Genomic DNA, 17,045 nt, shown 5'->3' with positions numbered 1-17,045 from the left:
TGAACCTCATCTCATAACTACTGGTTCAAATTACAACACGCTAATAGGCCACATGACATCACGGTTTAAATGTAACCCACTGAACTTGCGGTTAGTTACCTCGGGCATGTAGAATGTGTCAAACAAAATTCATAGTAATTCTATTTGACCGTGCGGCCAAAATTTCAGGTTAAATCTAAGTATATATTTTACGTATCTATATTAAAGCGATTTAATATTTATTAAAATAAGTACATTTTTTATTATTTTATATTTTTAATACAATTACACACAGATATGCAACGTTAAATCTATTTTTTATTTTCTTAATACCCGCCTATTTCCACTTAAAAAAACAAAACATAGCATAAAAATAAATAACTAACCCGTAAGCGATGTCAAAGTGAGACTATGATTGAGGGTTAATTAAGCAGTAAAAGGGAGACACGAGAGGTTGTACCAATAAAAGGGTCGCACTTCCCTCCAATAATAATAGTCGATGCACATCCCTAGGATATTATATAGCAAGCGAAGCGAAGCGTCACGTCTGAAGAATAATAAAGAACGGATTCCTTTCGCTTTAAGAACGCTTTCACAGCCGGTAGGGAGGATGATAAAATTTTCATGTGGTAATAATGGATGTTAGACGCGGTTACGTCGCGATTGACATTCGCTTTTGACCCTACTTAACTGGTAGAGAAGTTTTTTAGGTTCTTTTATATGTAAGGGTGTTTATGATATTATAATGTTTGTGTATAGTGGGTTTAAGAGTTATCGTAAGTGATGGTTTATTTTAATCTAAGCCTTAAAGTTTTAAGCTAAAGATGTTTATGAGACTATTAGTATTTTGGTCGTAATAAAGAATAATTAGACACGAATTTAAAAAATGTTGACAATTGTACATACGTTATATTAAAACGAACGCATGTGTGTTAATTAATTATTACATGGTTAATAAATACAATTGTATTCTTGAGAATTAAAATGTGTAATACAAAAATGATTTTGAGACAAAAAATAAAGGTAAAATTGAAAAATCAATTAAAGAAGATAGACAGCTGAACCTTATCATTTACTTATCTTATATGGAAGTATAATATTTCACGGCACTAGTTTGCAGTTATATTTTTATAGTTTAGCTAGAGTTTTGGGTTACTCTCAGAAGTTTGGAGAAAAAAATCTGTAATACAAGTAAAAATGTATGTTTCTAGGTATTAATATAGAAGATAACATAAAGTGCTAAAAATTAATTGTAAATAAGAAATAAATTGATGAAAACTACTATTATTTATATTATAATCTAAAGACGACAACGATATAGTATATGAATGACGTAGGTCGCTAAGTAACTTTAGACCCTATCTGATAGTCCTAATACAGAACTTACCGATCGGTCTGATAAAGTAGTTCCCAATGTAAGAAAAGTTGTCATTACCTGTAAAAAAAATTGATATTTAGTACCAAATATGCAATTAAATATCGAATGGAAGTAAATATAATAATTTGATAGTACATATCTTATATTAAAAATGAAAATACTATAAATATATACTTCTCGATTGCTTCATAATTATTAAAATAAATTTGTAGCTCAAGCGGGCGAAGGCTCGAGCGTGTCACTAGTAAATAATATGTATTGAACTTCTTATATTTTTTATTCAATTTTCACGATATCAGTGTATGTGGAATTTCTAAACAATATAATTTCGCGTTCAATAGATTAAAGCGTAGATAAGACTTGACTCATAGAGCTATTTCCGTCACTGCCGCTACTCATATTTAGTTTTATTATATTACATATATATACATATGTAGTTCTTGCTTGTGGCTTCGCTTGCGCATATATTTGCAATTAGTTTGCAATGAGGGCACCATTTTGCGGAGCCCATGTCGTTTGTAAACGATATTTTATGTAGTGATCAAGCATGGATTTATTAACATATTAAATAAGGATAAATATATCCTTATATTGGACATTTTAACGTAAGTACGTTATTAAATCTAGGTCACTTGTTTACTTAACCAAAAGTTGAATATACCTCCTATAGTTATAAATAATCATTTTATCGATGTTTAGTTCTATTATTCTGTGGACTAGGGAAAGCCTAGTTACTAGTTGTAGTATATTCCAAACATATAAAGTTAAGAAGTAAAAACTAACTATAAAAAGAAACAAGTAATTTGGACCAAGAACATTTTTAATATACCTCATGTTATTGTTATTTCTCATGATGATCACTCAAAGTATGTTATCATTGAATAAATAGACAGAACGTAAAAAGTTAACAAATAGAGAAGAGAAGAGAAAATAAAAAAGAGATCTTATAAATATTTAAAAAAAAACAGCTTCACGCTGTATATCCCGCACACAGCAGGATAGGCAGAGAGAACCTAGTGTTAAGACACTCCGTTCCCCACTTTCTGCCAAATTCTGGAGGCATTGCATATTGAGTATTTTTTATCTAACAATTTAATGTAATTTCCAATTTAATAAACATTAAAAGTTAATCACGCTCGAAGAAATTAGAAAAATCTGTCGCATTACAAAGGAGAGATTGCGGGCGCTAAACGTTTTGTCGTCGGAATCCCCACGTTCCACGGGACTCCCCGGGATTCCGGCATGCTAGCTACCTGTCACAACCCACCCGAGAGATTGAACATCAGATTATTCGATAACACAGCGGGAAACGAGCTCCTTTGTAAACGCCATGTCGCATTTTGTCAGTCTCTTAAGCCGTTGCTGCAATTTGTTGGTTGCAAACTTGCAACCTATACGTCCTCGTAATAGTTTTTGTGGGGTCTTATATTTTAATTCTTTTGAAATAAAAGAATGACGTTTTGTATGAGTTTTTGTTGACAAAATTATGCTTGGAAAAATTTGCATTTTATATACACAAGTCATTTAACGAAAATAACTTGAAATTAATTCCAGTTGGAATGAGTGAACGGTGCTTTTATAGCATTATAAAATTAGCAAATATATATGTTAGGTTATTAATTTTGAATCAAAACGTAATAAATGCAGGAACTTGTGTGAGTTTTAATTTAAAATATCAAGAATAATTTTTGGATGTGTCAATAAATATGAAAAAGTCTGCTTTATGTGTGCAGTGGGGCTTACCACCACCGATGACTAAAGGAAAAGTATAAAACCTATCAATTACTGTGGTAGGTTTTACACCTTTCCTTTACTCATCGATGGTGGTAAGCCCGAACCTACCAAGTACTTTTAAATGCATATCCTAAATGTAGGTATGTGCTTATATAAATAAAAAATACGAAATCTCTTACTAAATACGCCCTAAGCCATTGAGACATGTGAACCTCCATGTCAAACTTGCATTTGATAGTTCCGCCCAATTCCGCCCAATGTTGGTACATAATATATATTATATTAGGTATATAGGAACCAGGCATCATGCTAGTGAACTGTTCTGGATCTTTTCAAATATCTCTACTTTAATTTAGAAGGAAAAAAATATTTTGGATATGAATATATTGTAAATATATGTATTAACTAGCGGCCCGCCCGCGGCTTCGCCTGCGTGAACTACGTTATTATTAATTTCTGTTGCTGTAAAATTTGAGACTCCTAGCATTTGTACTAACGAAGTTTCATACAAACTTTCAACCCCAAAAACAACCCCTTGGAAGTCGAATATTGCAAATTCCCGTCTTAGCGAGCACCTACGTCCTATAAATAACTCCTATACGAAATTTCAGATTCCTAACACATGTAGTTTCTGAGATTGGGTGATGAGTGAGTGACCTTTCGATTTTATATTTGCTATCTATAGCAAACGACGCTATAATATCACGTAATATGTAACATCATTGTTCTTAAATACTTTCCTTTCATGCGGAGACACGGAGGATGGGTAAGTATTTTTAGATTTTTTTGGTTGAACAGTTTTTTCAACGAGCACATGTGCAGCTCGACATTCTTAATTTGGTTTCGAATTTATAACTACTGACTACTTTCCAAAACTAAAAACAATAACAATAATGAGACTAGTCTTGGCACAAGTATATGACTGTAAACATGACGCTTACGGGTTCGATTCTCACTCGGGGGCTTGAATGATTAATTAGTAATTAATATCTTCATTTCTTTGTTCTGGTAACTGGGTTCTGCCAATTAGCACGCAATGCCATTAGATTTTAGCAAAAAAAGGGAGTACGGTTCACGGAGTGGCTTAACAGTAGGTTCCTTCCTATCTTATTATGTACGGGAACCCTATCGGGTGCGTAATGTTGGAAATGGAAAAAAATAAATAATAATCTTTATAATTCTACACCGCGTGTGACAGTTTTCAATGATACATGAAACATTAAGTAGACACATTCGAACAGAACAAAACAAAAATCTCACATAGCATGTCACTTCTCCGACGCGACGAGGCGAAAATAAACAAACGTGATTGATACGTTAATACGTACATATGTTTTTAATATATACGTACACTGTTTTCATTTTTTTGTTGTTTATTTTTTACTTTACAATTAAAGAATTGTTTGTTGTTTTGTTTTTGGCAAACTGTTTAAAAAGCTTATAATAATGATATATAATTTTATTAAGTATCAATTTAGTTTTTATATATACAGGTAAACAGAGGGAGCCTGGGAACCTCCATCCTGCTTCTTAAGACATATTCTTTCGTTTTCCACTTTCCGATGATTTCTGCAGGCATCGCATCTTAAGCAGTGGAACTTATCGTAGCTCTTCGCCTCGTTACTGGCCCGGGGAAATAAAAAAAATATTTTTCATTTCCTTGAGTGGAATTCGAATTCACAACCTGTCGCGTTGAGAGTCACATGCTGAACTTTTGTTGCCAATGTACCACGACTGGCCAAAATTTATTTTAAAAAAAATACTACAGTTTTATATTACAATTTAAAGCTTAACTACAATTATAATACTTTATAGTTAAACCTGAAGTTTAACTTAAATAATTATTATGCATTTAACTAACAGTCTAAGGACACTAGAGTTAACGCAAGCGACGAGACGTGCCGTCTGAGTTGGAGCCGGTCGCTACTTGTTAACTGATAATGGAGAAATGTTCCTGTAAGTAATATTGTTGGGTTTCCTATTGCATGGACATACAAAATGGCTTTATAATTTGAAAAGGTTTACGGTTATTAGATATTTCATAAATGTTTTTTTTTATTTTTTGGTAAACAGCAAATAGAGTGCCTTACTGGGTTCCCTCTTCCTCCTAAAAATTATGCAATAATTTTCATTGCCTGAAATCCTAGTGAATCATAATTATATGCAAATCAAACTAACTTATAGTGCAGATAAAAAAGGTATTTGTATTAATCGTTATCTATATCTATACCTATATATAAAAGGACTTGTCCTCACTGACTGAGGTAAGACGCACGCACAGCCGTAACCGCTGTGCGTAGAAACGTAAAATTTGGACAAAAGTTTACTTTCGTAATCTGGACATCCACTAAGAAGGGATTTTGAAAAATTTTAACCCTAAAATTGGGTGAAATAGGGGCTCAAAGTTTGTATGGAAAAAAATTTAAATCGGCACCGATTTTTATAAAATTTGAAATTTAGATTTTTAAAAGTATTTAATTGAACACGTGTTTCATCGTTTTCTAGAATTCTCCCCCTAAGGGTGCAAATAAGGGGTTGAAAGTTCGTATAGGTTTTTTTTTAAATCGTCATTAATTTTTATAAAAATTGAAATTCAGACTTAAACGTATACAATTAAACACATGTTTCATGGTTTTCTAGAATTCACCCCCTAAGGGTGCAAATAAGGGGTTGAAAGTTTGTATGGGAAAATTCTTAAATCGCCACCGATTTTTATAAAAGTTGATATTTAGACTCTTAAAAATATTTAATTGAACATATGTTTCATGGTTTTCTAGAAATCACCCCCTAAGGGTGCAAATAAGGGGTTGAAAGTTTGTATGGAAAAATCTTTAAATCGCCACCGATTTTTATAAAAATTTGAAATTTAGACTCTTAAAAATATTTCATTGAACACATATTTCATGGGTTATTAGAATTCACCCTTAAATACGCAAGCGAAGCTGCGCGCGTCCGCTAGTTATATATATTTCTTCTACTTTTTTTTATTATTTTTTTTTACTTATTTAATTTCTACTTACACTACAGACCTATGTATTTTGTCATCTTATACGTTTCTTTTTTCTTTAGATATTACTTAGAACTAGACTTAAGTTATAATATACATAAATTTCTATACATACAATATCTCCTTAAGAGAATCCAGTTATTAATTTCAGTTACCCTATACTATATCTGTTACTATAAACAATCAGTTTTAGTAAAAATATTTCTAACGGACTACGTAGGTAGACAAAACATAAGTTTAGTATATCTAGTTATATAGTTCTCTTTGCAGTGATTCAAGTTTAAATGAGTTTTGGCCGCACTATTACACGAATACTAACAAAATGCATACTGTGACTCACAATGCACAGTCATAGCGTAAAATTTACATTTTTAAAAAAACTTTAATTATTTATTATTATAGTATGTTTCATTGTTCATATTATTGTTAGAATTCGGAATCGGTTAGCGTTTTTAAGAAAACACGATAAAAATACATACCGTCTATATGTTTTTAACGTACTCGGACAGAGGTTCCACGTAATTACATCAAGTGACATGTTTCACTCAATAACAACACTACACACTAGACACCTTCCAATCAGGGCTTCCGCTTACAAGCAACTGTTCCCGTTTGACACAATTCCACTGCTTTTATTGTCTTTTTCACCTAAATCTACCCACTTTTTAAACGGTTTTATTTACCTCACCCCGTTTGTTTGTTTGTTTGGGTCAAATTTAGTAATTGAAATTTAACCCTCTTCCCGTTAACCGATTGATCTGAAATTTGGTATACGCCTTTGATTCTGGTGACAATACAATTATCCATATTCAATATTATTGTGAATCCAAGATGGCCGCCGCTACAAGATGGCGGACAACTTAGTTTTTTTCAATCCCATCAATATGGGTATCAAATGAAAGGGCTTGTCAATTAGAATTCAGTGGACTATACAAAATCAAAATCCAAGATGGCCAACACTACAAGATGGCGGACAAGTTAGTTTTTTTCAATCCTATCAATACGGGTATCAAATGAAAGGGCTTGTCAAGTAGAATTCAGTGGACTACACAAAATCAAAATCCAAGATGGCCGCCGCTACAAGATGGCGGACAAGTTAGTTTTTTCGATCCCATCAATATGGGTATCAAATGAAAGGGCTTGTCAAGTAGAATTCAGGGCACTATACAAAATCAAAATCAAAGATGGCCACTGCTACAAAATGGCGGATAATGTAGTTTTCAATCCCATCAATATGGGTATCAAAATAAAGGGCTTGGTAAGTATAATACAGTATACTATACACAATTACAATATGAATCTCCCACCTAAGTCAAGATCTGGTATCCTGTCGAGGACGGTGTGCCTATAGGGTGCCTAAAAATGAGACGTCGCTAGGGGTACACCACCCAAGGTAAAAGGTAAAAGCGCGCCGAGAACTGTATGGCACTAGGTGGATAAAAATGATATGTCGTTAGCGTTTTCCCCTCAAGATTCAGGCACATCTTGTTGTACATAGCCTTGCTCCTCTATTGGACCTCTGGAGGGGTCGATCGTAACATTCTCCATTAACCTTGCAATAATGAGGCACTCAACGAATTGAATAGTAGGAGAAATAAAAACTAAAAACTTAAAAATAAAAAAGTAAAAAAAAAATTTTAAGTTAAACGGTTTTATATTGCAGATAAATGTACTAAAAGATAAAAAATAATTTCATGGAAATTATGATTACTAAAATAAAATCGTGGGGCACGTCCAATATCTACAATCGAAAGACATGGCATGAGACTTCACCCACCTAGTGGTAAGTAGAAAGTGTCCCCACGATTTTATTTTAGTAATCATAATTTCCATGAAATTATTTTTTATCTTTTAGTACATTTATCTGCAATATAAAACCGTTTAACTTAAAATTTTTTTTTTACTTTTTTATTGTACGAGTACGCTAACACTATAGTATTCTTTATTTGATAGCATTAGTATCGAGTAGGGTTATTTTTCAAGCATAAAAAAATGTGAGTGTTTTCTTTTCTCCATAATAAAAGTATTATTTACTTTTAAGAACAAATTACACTTATCTCAGACACGTATAGAGTAACTTTAAATTAAATTAATTTTAAAATAAAAATTTTACATCTTAGGTACTTGTAACTTTAAAAATATCAGTGTTTAACGCAAAATTCATTTATAAATCAAAAAGCTTGTAAAAGCTTAGATTAGTTTTTTATATTATGTTTTTATATTAGCTAAGTTTATAATGACAAATATAAAAATTAATATATAATGAATATTATTTTAAACTTAATTATTGTAACCTGCACACATTCTTACGTCATTGCATGATCGATTTAAGTTGCACAATAAATGTTAAAATAAAGTAATATATTTATTATATTCATAGTCAACAAATAATTACAACAAATTTCATAACTATTCTTTTAATTTCTGCTAAGGAGCTTTCTGGAGGCATTGCGTGTTAACTGGCAGAAACCAACTCTGCAGTTTCCCTCGACATCAAAGCGAAGAAATTAAAATATTAAATATTCCATTTCCTCGAGTGGGATTTGAACCCACCAACCCACGTTTGCTGCTGTGCCCCTAAGTACTATTGCACAATTGATTTAAAAAATAAACATCGTCGCTTCTGAAGCTCAACTGTAAACATAAAGTTGTGTTTAATACGAGCCTTACTTAACTTGTTAGTTATCTTGATCAGAAGTTTCAAACAACTTTATTACGAAGAAACAACTTACTGAAAGATACTCGAAGGATTAGAAAATTAATGGTTTACCTTGGACTGGTGGCGTGCTGCGAACGAATGGGAAAACTAAAAAGTGTATTTTATTTATGAGTGGAAACGTGGCCGACGTCTCTTCCTGCCAGTTTATTATTTTTAACCTTCATCGACAGAGATAAGGGAATGCCTGACAGCTAAATGAAATGATAGAGTTGAATATATATACCACTTTAGCGAGTAAATATTTATATTAATGAATAATAATAACTTTATTTTGCTTATATCGAAAATGAAAAAAAATGGATCTAGCGAATCGAATCGATCCTTCCGCCCTGCACCATGGCTGGCCTCATGTATGGATTAATGTGTCTCAAAATAAAACACGCTCTATAAACGTTAATTAAAAATAAAACGATATAAAATAAAAATATATTACTTTAAGCAAATTTTTCAAAATAAAATATTTTCATATAATATGATGCATAAACCGAAATTTTAAAATGTCAGACATAAAAAGCAAATAGTGGTCGTCAGAGCTGACAGACTGTAGTTATACGAGTACGAGTATAGCTCTCGGCTGGTCGTTCAGTGCTTGAGAGCTGGTGTCGAGTGTCGAGCGCCGCCGACACTGCCGACACTCGCCTCTACTCCGAAAGAGTCACTAACGTAATTACTACTTCGATTTTTACAGTATACGGGTTTAAAGTGCATTTGAGGGTATACGTAAATGGATTTTGCATATAATTTTGCATATATAAACTCTAATTTTGATTTTAATGTTTCAGTCCTAGTAAGTTAATGAAATAAAAGAAAGTAAAACTAAAAAACTATTCTTTTGTTATTTTAAGTGGACGTAACGTTTTAATTTCATGAGCTATAATATAAATTTCAATGTACAAATATGTTTTCCATTTTTTTCTTAGGCTGCTTAGTATTTCAACTTGCAAAGTAGAAATACCAGGCAACCTGGTCACATACCACACCAATAAATATTATAGTTAAGGAGGCTATAACAAAAACTGAATATGGGACTACAGCGCGTGTGGCGCACGCGCATCGTCTCACCGGGGCGTTTAGATGACAAATTAACGACGCCCCGCGGACCGCCCGCCGACCTTATACAGTGTGTTTCTTATTGATATCGGCGGTCAATTTTAGTAATTTGCTTTTAAAGTTATATTTTTATTAGAGTATCTTTTTTTAATGGTAATTTTAATTGTCAATGTATTTTTTTATTGTTTTTTGAAGAGCCAGATGTTAACGTATATTTATGTTGGAATTAATATGGAATAGCATGGTCTAAATTTATTATATATAAGCGGCCTGCTCGCGGCTTCGCCTGAGGATTTATGTTGTACTAAAATATTAGAATGTTTAAAAGTCCTCCTGACGATATTAATGCTTAATTCAACAGTCTGTATTATGCGTTATCAAGATACTTTAGTACCTACCATAAATATCATTAAAATATTTTCAATGTACAGAAACGATTTTTCTACAGATTTATTATAAGTATAGATATGTATATCGATTCAAAGGGCGCAGGACCGGACGGAGTGGCGAGCATTGGGGGAGGCCTATGTCCAGCAGTGGACCTTAAAAGGCTGATGGATGGATAGATATGTAGTTATTTTGCATAAATATGCTTCCGAGTATTGATACAATAATAGTCATATAAGATCTTGTACATTGGCTAGTCGTGACAAGATTTAATTTTAAGATTTTTCTTATTTTTTTTCTAAAATAAGAAAAGAACACATTCACACAGAAAGTGCACATTTCGTAAAAGTTCAGAAAGATTAACTTTAGGGCGGTCACTACTCGTTGACCGTATCTACTGTATTTTCCTTAACATATAATTTATTCTTTAATAAGTTTACGCATACTTACTCTACTTACTTACTCCCGTAAAAACAAATCAAACAGAATAAATTATATCAGGGCACCAATCATAAAACATTCTTCACAGTCACAAATTGCTTACAAAAAACATATTTGAATGAAGAGGATGAAATATTGGACGCAAAAAATATTCAATGTAATAGTCATCATTAGTAGGTTCGATTTCCGGGCTTGGCAAATACTGACGGGATATTAAAAATTTTTGCATATTCGCGTATTTGATTTGGCTTTCGATAAAAAACTTATAGCCTTTAAGTTATCAAGACTGCATTGCAGGCAAATACTGCGGCGATGACCTTATTCTACCAAAACATATTTGTGTGTTAACTTCGTTTTATTTTTTAAAACGCCGACATGTTAAAAATCCGGCCTTAAACGAATGTAGATTCGTCTTTTTTCAGGAGTGTATTATATATTGTTTCTACTAAAATTATTGCTAAACATCTACAATACTGCGTTGCTTCAGTATTAATTAATTATAGATTATTAGTCACGTACAGAATAAAATTAAAGAATATTGTTTTAATGAGCTATACTATTACTGTTTAAATCCATTTTTTTCTATAGACGAAGCTAAGCAAAACAAAATAATTTCATAAAATTATAGTAACAGAACATAATATTTTTTGTAATCCCAAGAGATAGAAAGATATAAATAATGATGTAAAGAAGTGAGAAAATGTAAAATATTTTTCTATATTATTACCTAAATCAATGTTACAGCAGTTTTGCTTTTGTTTATACTGAATGCAGATACGCGGTATCTCATGACGTCAATTTTGACTCATAATATATGATTATTTATTATGCAATTGTAAATTCACATTGTCAATAATAAAAGAATCCATTATACTACTTTGAATGGGACATAAGGTCGCGTGGCGCAGGTTGCAGTTACAAGGTTGTAACTTCAACCTGACAATTGTGAGTTCGATTCCCTTTCGGAAGAATGAATTATTATTTATTGATATTTATATTTATTTGCACCCGTTACTCTGGCACCAAGGCCAAGACCGGTGTAGAGTTCCGCCACTCAACACGCGATATCTAGAAAAATTCGACGGAAAGTGGAGAACGGAGTGTCTTAACACTAGTCTCACTCTGCTAAGCTGTTAAAGTGAAGCTGATATTTTTAAAATGGGACATAGTTTTCCTATTTACTGTCTTTATAAACCAGATAGAGACAACTCTTAGACAAATAACTAGTGTTGTCGTTCTCCGCCCACCAAGCTATTGAGGGTTCGTTGGTGTTTTCTCATTCAGTACGAACTGAAGCTGTCAATGTGGGCGGGTAAAAGTACAAAGAATGATTCATAATAAGGTTTTTTCTGTCTCATCTAATGTAAGAAGATTCAATTGATTTAATTCGAAGAGCTTATATTCGATATACTTTTAAACGTATAATACTTTTAAACGAACGTTTACTATTTTTGTATCTTTTTACGCACATACCAGGCAGAGGAACATAGTGTTAAGACACTCCAACTTCCTTCCTTCCTCCGAATTCTGGAGGCATTGTATGTTGAATGGCGGAACTCAACGACGTGTTTTTCCTCTACACCATAGCGAATTGAAAATAATAATTATTTCATTTCCTCGAGTAGGAATCGAACCTATTTAAAAACATACTATATTTTGAATACTATGTTTGTACTATTTGTAATTTGGATTTGGATATGGTTAAAAGCGAGTCATGGCCGGCATGAGTATTATCAAGTAATTAAAACATTTTCATGTTTCATACAGGAGTGTACTTATCTCTTGTAGAATCCCACTCGAGCCCATGTCTCTCGCCAGCCTACGCCAGTCTACGTTATACTATTAAGTTGTCTGGATAGGTTTTAGTCTCATGACAAAGCGTCTCACTTATAAAAATGGAAATTTAATAATGGACTTAAAGCAATCAGTTCTGAAGACTTTTATGTAAATAATGTGTCCAAAAATTAATTAATGTATTCTGAGAAACTTAATTTTTAACTCTATAACACTATAATATAGAAATGATAATAACTATTTTTTTAATAATTATAACTCTTATAATACTTTAATGAATATCAAACATTTTTCAGGCACTAGTGTATTTTTTTGTGCTTGCAAATCCTTATATTGCTGTGCCCGCAGTTTTAATTAGAGGATAGGTATTTCATTATAATCAATTTTTTTGTATAATAAAATTAATCGAAGAAAAAAAAAAAAAATTAGTTAAAAATTAAACTCTTCAGATTTATTTTGAAATTAACCTGCACTTTATTCGGTACAGAAAGCATTATTATCAAATGAAATAAAACGTTAGAATGCTCCCTTTGTTGTTTATATAAAATAGTACACATTTTACTTAGACACAGGGGTACTATAGATATTATTTTTTATATAAATAAATCTTTTATTCTGGACCTGGTAAACGTAGAACACTAATAATGGCTCGGAGAATAAAAAAGTTTTTATATTCTAAGACGACCGTTTACGAGGCTGGTTATCGTCTCATCACATCTTTTATTGCTACGAAAAGAATGTGTAGAGCATAGCCGAAATATGTAAGTACAATCTTATAAGTAACTACTGGAATCCCATTATTTGAATAATTAGCATTACAAGGTGTAACTGTAAAATGGACTGGTTGTGGGTTTGATCCCCATTCGAGAAAATGAAATATCTATTTACATTTATATTTTCATTTCTTCGCTCAACGCGGAGTTCCGCCACTCAACACACAATACCTCAAGAACTCGGCAGGAAATGGAGAATGGACTAGATTCCCTCTGCTTAACCTGCTGCGTGAACCTGATTTAATTTCTTTTTAATTACCAAATCATCTTAAAAAGTTCATTACAATTAAAAAACAATTTAATTACGATTTAAAACTAATACCTCAATAATACTAGAATCATTCGAATGAGTTCAGCCGCCAGTACGGAGAACTACGATAAAAAATTCAACGTACTTAAATCAAAAGCCGTTTGTTGGAAGCGAATCCCTCGTTGCATTTTACGATGCCATTTTGTTACAAGTTTGTTACTTTTGTTTTTAATCCTATTTACGTAGTGTGAATGCACAGCACTGATAAACGTCCGTTTAAAAGCGCCAACTTTATTGTATAAGCTGTCTAATGCTTGTGTAAACATATTGGAATGATCAAACATTAATGGCGGTCGGTCTAAAATGTTTTTGCTGCGGTTAGTTAGTTGGTATTTGAATAAATGTTTGTACTAAAATGTGATATAAGCATAATTTTTAAATTGTATATATTGTAGATATTTAGTTTTCTAATCATTTTTTTTCAGCTTCGGCGGGAGCCTAATGTTAAAACACTACGCTCCCCACTTTTCGCCGACTTCTGGAGGCATTACGCGTTGAATGGACGCAACGCCAGAGTTTTGCCTTGGTACCGAAGCGAAGAAATGAAAACATTAAATATTTGATATGCTCGAGAGGGAATCGAACGCACAACCCGTCCCATTGACAGCCAGGATTGACCTTAATATCTAATCTGTATTAGTTAATATGAAATTAAAAGTGAATCCTATAACATATTAAAAAGGCGAAGCTTTGGCAATCACAAAATAATCTACGAGTTTCTATTTATAAGTATAATAAAGTTTATAAATGAAGCACGTATTTAAAGGTCGAAGCGATCGCGTGACCACACAGACAGGACAAAACCGCCATTACCAGTAACTCGGGAGCTAATATTTAAGCGAACTATTTATTGAAATCGATAGGGACGTTTACGCGGTCGCTTTCTCTTTGAAAAGCTAGATACCGACCGATAATTATGTAGGCCTTCTGTGGGACGGTCAGCAAATTACGATACGAAATGAACCTATTAATGGTTTTTAAAATACAGTTTTTTATGTAAAAGTAAAAGAATAACTACAATTAAAACCTCTACATGGTTAAGTTTAATTTTCAAGTACCTAGCTTTTGGTTTTAAATTTGTCAATTTTGTTATTCGCCCCTTTTATCTTCCTTACTGCGGACTACTTCCACTTACTATCACTATCATTACAATTCAGTCAGAAACATCGCTTTTTGAGTAGCAGAGCAATGATGAGTTTTATTTGGGCGAAGCGGGAAAAACAATTTAAGTATAATCATTCCCCGAAGTAGAAATAGAACCATTAACTATAGCGTTTAAAGTGGTCAAAGTGGTACATAGTTTTTACACAAGTATATTCAATGTACCAACACATTTCTTTACTGTTTTATTATTTACTAGTGGACCCGGACGCGGCTACGCCTGCTTGAACTATAGGAATATTTATTAAATATTACATAATATATTTATTTTTATAAGGATGAATATCTAAATATAACTTCATTTTGGGTGACGTTTTCTTAAAACAACAAAGAAACTTTGCAAACCGGTGCTTAGCAACGACGGTTGTTATTAACATGACAGAATAAATTGCATGTCAAATTAGAAAGTATTTTAATTTATTAGTATATATGTGTAATGTAATGTTATATAGCCAAAATCAACAATCAAGAAATCGGACCAGTAGATCCAGAGATCTTAGCGTTCAAACAAACAAACAAACAAACAATTAGTAATATATTAGTATAGATATTAGAAAATATATTAGAAATTTGAATTCTGTATTTTTCATTGAAATTAATAGAACATTATTAATAATAGTCTACTTAAAAAAAAAGAATAGGTATAAGAATATTTTTTTTGCAATCTGTACAAAAGTTGAGTCTTACTAGCTTGACCGACGCAATTCATTGTCGGGGAAGCGGGAACGGGAAAATGGCTGAGAGCAAAATTAAGGTTATTTAGAACGTGCTTAAAATAAAGAGTATCTTAGACGTTTATTAGAAAGTTAACCTCATATCTTTAATACTTAAGTATTAGTTAGACGTTTCTTGAATTTCGCAAAAAAAATATTTTTTCCTATATTCTATGTGAAACTAGTCATATTTATTATTTATTATTTATTATTATTGATCTTAATGGTTTAATTACATCGAACAATACTACTAAATACATATGTTTTACATTTATTTATTAAAGTATTTATTTTAATTTATATTTCCATTTCTACTCTCTGGTTTCGAGGCAATGCGCGGCGTTGAGCTACGCCACTTAACACACAATGCCTCCAAAAAAAATCGGCAGAAAGTGAAGAACGGAGTGTCATAACATTTGGTGTCCTCTGTCTACCCTGCTGCGTGCGGGATACAGTGTGAAGCTGACATATGTTCTACTAAGTCGCTATCACTTTTAACATTTGCCTTCGTTCGATTCTTTGATTTTCCTGGTGTACTCGTGACATAATATTATTAAAAGAACTAGAAACAAGCAAAAGAAGGGGTAAAAAAATATTTACCTTTGGTTGTTATAAACGAAAACACGCTCCGGACGCAACACGTGTCATTCAAGACATAAAGAAGAAAGTAGTGAAAGGCGTACTAAAGAATATTTGTAATATCGGTTTCTTAAAATTACTTTTATATAAACCAGAATATATTTAATAAAGAATCAAATAAAAAAATATTTAATATTTTACATTTAAAATTATAAATATATATATATAGTTGTCTAAATAGCCAAATATTTGTTATTGCCATTTATTTCCGATATAAAATATGACGTTTATTTCAGGTAAGATTTAATTTGTTTTTTAATTCATATATTTAACGGCAACCCTTTTTATACTGTCTCTCCTACTGATCTCCAACTTGGTGTCAAAACACTCTACTCACTCTACTACGAGACATGGCACGTTGACTGGCGAAAATAAACGATGCGATTTGTGTAATCAGAACGGGAAAAAGAAAAAAAATATTTTAGTCCTACCATAAACTAAAGCTAATCTAAACACTATGATATCCACACGATTTCAATATTGTTCTGCAACAAAGAAGCACAGCACGGACTACCAGGCGCACTCACAAGAAATAATCGTACGCTGCAAAGGGAAAGTTGAGTGACGCGTACGTTTCATTATACCATTGTCGTGGATAATAGTGGACGTCCGTTCACAACAATGTGCAGGATACGCCCTTTCACGGTGAAAGTGATGAGATCATGCTCGAGTGTGGTAAATGGATGAGTGCACTTCAGTTTTGTCAGGTTCACGCTCTATCCCGCACGTAACCCGTATAAGCAGAGGTAATCTAGTGTTTCAAGGTGTTGCGTGTTGTGTTACCAGAGCGAACAAATGAAAATGTTAGTAAGTAATAATTGGTTATTAATGGGTTCTATGGGACAATACAAATGTATGGTCCGAAGGGGAATCGAACCCATAATGGTTGCGTTTACATTCATAAGTTTGTGCCACTGCGCCATAATGGCCTCACTTCTCTCCCTCTTTCCTCGACGAATA

At 32.5% G+C, this 17,045-nt stretch overlaps 1 protein-coding gene and 1 long non-coding RNA gene across 3 annotated transcripts in view; one reads left to right on the top strand and one right to left on the bottom strand.

Annotated features, from left to right (window-relative positions):
- The window catches only part of Hers (Histone gene-specific Epigenetic Repressor in late S phase), a 179,192-nt gene that overhangs the window by 63,957 nt on the left and 98,190 nt on the right, over window positions 1–17,045 (bottom strand). The window lies entirely within an intron of this gene.
- On the top strand, window positions 6,792–7,994 carry LOC146530883 (uncharacterized). The gene is made up of 2 exons (XR_014878852.1): window positions 6,792–7,356; window positions 7,762–7,994. It is a non-coding gene; the product is annotated as an uncharacterized LOC146530883 (long non-coding RNA).

Source organism: Heliconius melpomene, chromosome 16 (assembly GCF_056956725.1).
Source record: "Heliconius melpomene rosina isolate 202511_hmr_F chromosome 16, ASM5695672v1, whole genome shotgun sequence".
NCBI classification, from domain to species: Eukaryota; Metazoa; Arthropoda; class Insecta; order Lepidoptera; family Nymphalidae; genus Heliconius; species Heliconius melpomene.
This window is presented reverse-complemented; position numbering and strand designations above follow the sequence as displayed.